The sequence below is a fragment of the Pocillopora verrucosa genome, chromosome 11 (genome assembly GCF_036669915.1).
Source record: "Pocillopora verrucosa isolate sample1 chromosome 11, ASM3666991v2, whole genome shotgun sequence".
NCBI classification, from domain to species: domain Eukaryota; kingdom Metazoa; phylum Cnidaria; class Anthozoa; order Scleractinia; family Pocilloporidae; genus Pocillopora; species Pocillopora verrucosa.
The window spans coordinates 637,266-644,318 of NC_089322.1; positions in this window are offsets into that span (position 1 = coordinate 637,266).

Consider the following 7,053-nt stretch of genomic DNA (forward strand, 5'->3'; position numbering starts at 1 on the left):
TGTGAAGGATTTATACGCATAACATCATTACACATTTTACGCTTTGTTTTTGGATGCAGATGTGAACTGTTTGTGGAAAAAAAAATTTGTTGAACATTGATAAGGGCTGAGACGACCGCTGGTGTTTTCTTCATAAAGTAAATGTTCAAGAGAACTTAAAGTTTAGCTAAATCTCGTTTTTTATTATTCTCCAATTTAATAATACCAAAATATAAGCCATTTAATTACCAATCAGCCATTTATGTGGCGTCTTCAATTTGTGAGATGTTTAATGTGGTCTTATTTGATATTCAAGCATGACGCATTTTAAAATAAAGGTTAGACATATTCATCTTGAGGTTTTTCCTCCTGATTGTGGGGGGGAAATCAGCTGAAAGAGGCCAAAAATGCAAAAGAAAGCAGTGGTTCACTGCGACTGTATAAATAGAGAAGTCAGCAATAACTGAGGCGGCCGAAAAGGAAAAGAAAATAACAACCTTCCTTGTTTAAAAGCGCCGCCAGCAAGAGGACTAAAGGGGCCGCACGTGAGTCGTTCCAATTCCGTTCAATTTGGACATTTGTACCGTAAATTGCTCAACAGAAATTGAAGGAATTTTTTGAGAAAAGGCCGCATTAAATTCCCTTGTGTCTCGTTGGAGTGTGCCGTTCGAATTTAGTTTTTGTTTAATTTCGACTCTGTAAGCGTAATTACTTGTCAGTATTCAATGATTCCTTATTGATTAATATGAACACGGAAGTTTTTCCACATAAATAAAGGCGACCTTGAATCACAAACAATAATAAAACGCCCTGGTTGTGTCCTTTACTGCCTTTCTCACTTCTGTGATTTTCCAACAGTAAAGAAAGGGATTCAGAGATGAGTTCAGATAAACTAAAGTTTTCGTGAAGAGCCACAGAGCATGAACTGCTGGTCCACTAAGTACTGTATGTCTCAATATCGACACAATTATAAAAGGGGTGTAGCATGCCACTGAAGCCAACTGCACCCAAAATATGCTGGAAACTGTTTTCTTACTATGCACCGAAAGTGTTACTATAATGAATACATACATTTTTTTTTCTTTTTTCTTTTTTTGATTTTTTTGTTGTCTGTTTGTTTGCTTTTATGTCAATTGAGCTAATTTCAAATGATGTAATATGCAAATTTTATACTCAACAAGTCGGAAATATTTACATTGCGACGGGGATAATCAAAATTCTCATGGAGAAGATTCGCATTATTTGCTTTGAAGAATGGCCGCGTTGTGATCGTTTTCAAGCATTACGGGAGGCAAATGTGAAAGTAGTCGAGGAGATACAGATTTAATACTTTTCTTTGATTGGTGTAATTCTGATATTCATGCGCATCTAATTAAACACCACCTTTTAAGGGAAAGTTTATCTGAGAGAACCTGATATTAGCAAGGGCTGGTTTGTTGGAGATCACTGAGGAACAGATAGAAAAAATGACAGTTTGTCCAGCTCATCGTCATGGGCTAGGAAAGTACTGGCAAGCACCGAAAGTTCGCTAATATCTAAGACACGAGGGAAAAAAATCGGCGATTTTTGGAACACATGATATTAATTTCAATACTGCAAGAGAGATAATCCCATGTTCTTTGAATGTAGCTTCCGTTAATCCCTTTGACGATGTTTCTTCCATTTGATCGTAAACGATACTTTGAAGCAGACAAACTTCCCCCCCCCCCCCATCCCTTTTTGACCGTGGCTCAACCCCGTTACAAATTTCTATATAAATCTAAGACACGAAGGAAAAAAACTCGGCGATTTTTGGAACACATGATGTTAATTTCAATACAGAAAGAGAGATAAAAAAATATCATGGGAGACACTGTGCCTGTTGGTTCGCGTAGGCATAAATTAATTAATTTTGAAGCCGTTTTTACTAATCTGGTAATCCGAGAAGAGAAACGCTCCTGGTAAGGCTTGGTTTAAGCCGTTACGGACAAATTAAAACGTAGGTTCCTCTGGGTTTCACTCTCATTACGTACTGTTGTCAATCTCATCACTTTGTATTCGTCAGGACATTTTACAGGCGAGTGAGTCCAGAACACATGTTACTTTGGCTTATATTGGGAGTTAGTATAAAGCAAGAAAAGAAACAGAGGTTTCCACTGTTGCTGAATCGTTCCAAGAGGGGAAACTGGGTTGTTATTGAGAGGCCCCCGAAAAAAGGGGGAGGTGGGGATAGGTGGGAAAAGTAGATGGATATGGTTGGGTATGGATCTTTCTCTCCCAGCCTTAATTTGTTCCGATCCTAGTGCCCCATCCCAGTTTTAACATTTTTATTGTCTATTTTTCCTGTCTAAAAATTACAAATCCAGGGTCGATTTGACAGAAATCGTTAATGTGTGAATTAGTAATATTCTGCACAGACTGCAGAAAGATACAGAGCAAATACGTTTCCCAAAGAAAAGGATTGACTGTACCCTGCGGAACATGGACAACATGTGCTACCCTAAAGGTGTGTTTTAGAGACGGTCTCTTTCTTTGTTCGTTTGATTGTTTTTAATTTCTTTCACAAATTCAAGTTTGAGGGGGGAGGAATACGAATATGGAGAGCTTATGCTATTGGGCAGGGTAGGCTGATTCCTTACCAAGATTTCATCGTTAAGCCTCAGGGTCCTACAGGACTTGTTGTAAATGAGAACTTCTTCCTGCTCAAGGCAGCTCGGCTCTATAAGACAACAACAAATAGTGATGGTGTAAAATCGAATGGCCTTTTCGCTGGTTCTGAGCCAGGCTGCAACATGGTCTTTAAAAAATGCAGTGAACTAGAGAGTCACCTTGATATTGGCGAGCACTGCCACATTCGCTGAAATTTTGATACAGCTTATGATAGACTTAAAAGAGACTGGGTGGAGAAATTCCTCAGTGTTGACAAAGAGGATATTGACAGAGCTCACTTAGAATCTACTAGCGAACAACAGCACGAGTACGCAGCAAGTAGTTCTCGCAGTGACCTGCAGCTTGATTGGGCACTGCGTAAGCCAAGAAGTGAAGCCGTACGTTTCAATTGTGAAGTTAAGCTGTATCTTTCTACGAAATCTGATCTGGCAGAGAGAACTGGCATGAAGGCAGATCCCGGAAAAGTGGCAGCATACATGAGAATGATAAGAAACCCAGATAGCTTCCGCATGTTTGAAAGGAAGGACTGGCTAACTTCACTAAAGATTGGCGGCTGCAAGAAGGAGACAGGCAAGCCAAGAAGTTGAGACGTGGTAAAGTACTGATAGAATCGGCTTTATGAATTGGTCACTCGCGTTTTCCTGCCCTTCAGACAGTTTGATTGTTTTTACTGTGCGTTCTTACTGACTCTTTCGATATCCTACTTTTCTCTAATTGGACGTTGTGATTGCTTTGCTTTATTTTTTGCGTCAATGAAACCAAATTTTCTCTTATAACCCCCCAAAAAATACCTCCAAAGCCATTGCAATACCCCATGTGCTAAAACAAAGGCGCTTTTTTAATGAAGCGTCTCTGTTGTGTTCTAGATGATATGGAATACTTTGCTTCTTTGCATGCTGATTTAATTTCGACATCTCTGTTCCATATTCCTTGCCGCTCCTGATAGAAAAACTCCATGACCAAATGGTCTGTCCAGAATCTCTTTGAAAAAGATTTTGTCGTTGAACAGATCGTCTTTGTGCTCCGCTACAATGTAAGTGTGTAAAAGAACACCTTCAACTTTTTTGTCCTCCAGCGCTGAACAGAGGTCCTCAAAGTTGATATAATTTTTATCTGTGATTCAGTTATAAGTAAGTTGAGACCTATAATTTTGAAAAAAGTTTTCTCACGGCTTTACTAATCAACACGTATTTCAAATAGTGCTTTTTTGCTGAAAGGTTACTCTTCCAAGTGAGTTTGCTTAGATTTCAATCTCAAAATAACCGGCCGCGTAAGCTTGCATCGCAAAGATCAATGTGTTTGATATTGATGATATCAATTGAATTGTTTGCTATGACGTCCACAATAACAAAGCCGGAAAAGAAATGAACAGTCGACAGTGAATGACATGAAGCTAAAAATTATCCTTGTCGTGTCAGATTTTCAATTTTTTGACACCTCCCCTTACTTATTAAAAAAAAGGGCATGTCCAATTTTGGACGAGGGGACCTGTCTAGCAAAACAAAACATTTTTTTATTTTCCACGTTTATGTATATAGAAAAACACGCAGACTACACGCAGATCAATTATTTCCCTTTGGTTAAAGAAAAAAACAAGAAGTTAACAAAGGAAAAAGGAAACTTAAATATTACCTTTGTTTACTCTTGCGTTTTTCAATGATGATTATTTAATTGATGTCTTTTATCTGGTCCGTTTGAAATGTTTCTTCTTCTAGTCCGCGTTCTTTATCTACTAATACTTAGTTGTCCTCTTTGGCATTTTGTCTACAATTGAACCTGCATTAAATTGTCAACCACGGGAAATAGCTTAGATGCATAGCCGGGGTGTAGGGGCATAGTCGCCTGGTCCCCGTTTAAACCCTTTAATTCCGTCATTTGACATTTCACTTGGATTTCCTATTCTGGAGCTTGCATTCTCATAAATATCGTTACGGTTATTTCAGCCCTTAGACTTAGACTTAAGCGGGGTTGATCTTTTTTCAGCGTGTGAAGTCCCTTGAGTTCGTACAATGACGCTATTGTGATTTCTCTTTTTGCAACGTGTCGTTATGTCAATTGTTTTTCTAAATCTTTAACAGCTCCCCTGGCTGTAGGTATGTGTCAGTGTATCTGCGTAAAAGGTACCTTCGACAGGTAGGTTCCATGGTCTTGAGATATATTGAGAAATGATACAATTTATTTTTTCTTCGATCTCGTAAACTAAGGCTGTTTTCCCGGAATGCTCTTGTGTCAACAGGTGTTGTTGTGGTGGTGTAACACCGTATTTTTCAAGTCAAAGCACCTAATTTCCTGCTATTTCATTGCATTTTCTGTTCCCATTTAGGGGTTATTTTCTATATAATTTCTCGCCTCTCACACCAAAACTCATTCTCATACTTGGTGATTCCATGGTTTAATTAATCTAGTTCATGGCAACTGGAGTGCCACAACCCTAAACCAGCTTTTGGTGGAAGATACTGTATTGGTCAAGCAGCTGAGATGCAGTTTTGTAATATGGACACCTGTCCAGGTAAGTTAATTAGTGAGTAATATAAGGTTAATAGTCAGTAATCAATAATTAATTAATCGTTTATTTATTTATCGTCTTCAGCTGAAGAGGTAAACTTCGAAGTGCGATTTAAGGCTGAAACCTGGAGTGATGAGCTCGCGAACCCTGAAAGTGAGCTGTACAAGAGATTCAAGGATGAAATTGAATCTACCTTGGGTTCTACAATTCTTGAGCTTTATTTAGTATAGTACAAGCTGTCATAAAGTGTTATTCTAAGGTTTACAGGTTAAAATGAGTTCATGCATATTGATCTAAAAGTTTGATCCACCTGTTTGATCTACTGTCCATTAGTTTTCATTGAACGGTCTCACTCAGTCTAAGGTTTCATCCATAACCTAATTTAAATAACCTTGGAAATCGTGACAAATAGTTCCGTGTGGAGTAAAGGAGTATACTACTTGTTAACTGTAGCTTAAGCTCAAGCATAACAATTATTTCATAAAGTCTTCAAAAGCGGTTATCATCCCTAAATTTTTACTTCGTTCAATTCAGGTCATGGCGTTTTATTTGGAAAAAGGCGAAGCCATAACATTCAAGCTTTTGAGTTTGAGGTATTTCTTCCTAGTTTTATTTGTATGAAGACTAATTAAAAATTTGGATAAGATCTTTTGTTTTGAGAAAATGAAACTAGATGTGGAGGTTAAATCTGCCCCTTGAGAATGCTTATGTGATGGGCGAGGCTATCACCAGCAGCTTTGTTCGTTTGCTGGTTTGTTGGATTCATCTCTAAACCAATGGTCTTATCTACTCTTCGAACAAAGACGCATTCATGCATCTCAACATCTCCTTCGTTTTATTACAGATGATACTCGCGTTACAGTTTCGAGAGCAGTGATCCGGGAGTTCAATTTAGTCCACTCTGTTGCGTTGTATGCTTGTCCAGGAAAACTAACGTCAACCTCTTAAACAATCACAAGTAGAAGTAAATTCAATCGCGATTTGGTGGCTAGCATTTGCCTGTGTTTGAGGCCAGCACTTACACAGTCATTTGATACCTTGAATTCTCTTGCGCCTTATGCGTTTCTTAATTCCTTTTCGATCCTTTTGAGGTCAACGCGCCAAAGCTCATTCATATTAGTGTTAGATGATTCACTTATATGGAGATCGGTAGTATAAATCGCCGATGTAAATCTGAAGCCAGTTATTCCTACACTGTATTCTTTGCCTTCGATACTTGCAGTTTTCTCCATTTTTTTTTTTAGACAAGGAAGCATTATTGCAAATTTTAACATCACCTACCCAGCAATCGACTCGCTTCAAATTGTCATTTTGCAAGAACAAATCACCACAGGAACTCTGTGTAATTTTCCAGCAGAATTGCTCAACATTACCAGCAGTTATGGTGAGAAGACCTAAGGAATAGATAACTTCATCTCATTGTTTATAGTAATTGCTTTGCATTAAGCACTATCTGGGAATCTTTAGAGTATAACTGATTTACTTCCTTCTGAACCAGTGCCGCAAACTGCATGCTAAGCGAGTGCGGGTTTCGCATTTCGTTAAGGTTATGTCATAGTTGTCTAATAAGAAGATTCTTACAAGATGAGGTTGATGGAAGAACTTCCTTGGCCATCTACATTCCTTTGTTTTCATATTCTGTTGAGCACGACTAAAACCACAACGATAGCATAGTCTCTGAACTGGATTAAAAAAAATATTAAAAATATGAGATTTACAAATTTTTCCATGCTTAGTGCGCGTATGTCGAGTTATGGATGCACGCGGGAAGTTTTGAGACGCAGCTGAGAGCTCTTGAGTGCTCTTTAAAGTTGCCAAGTGCATTCATAACACGAAGGATATACGCACAGCTTAAGGATGAACCAATTCTTCTATAACGTAGCGTGCAGACACAAGCTGTGCTAAAAAAAAAAACAAAA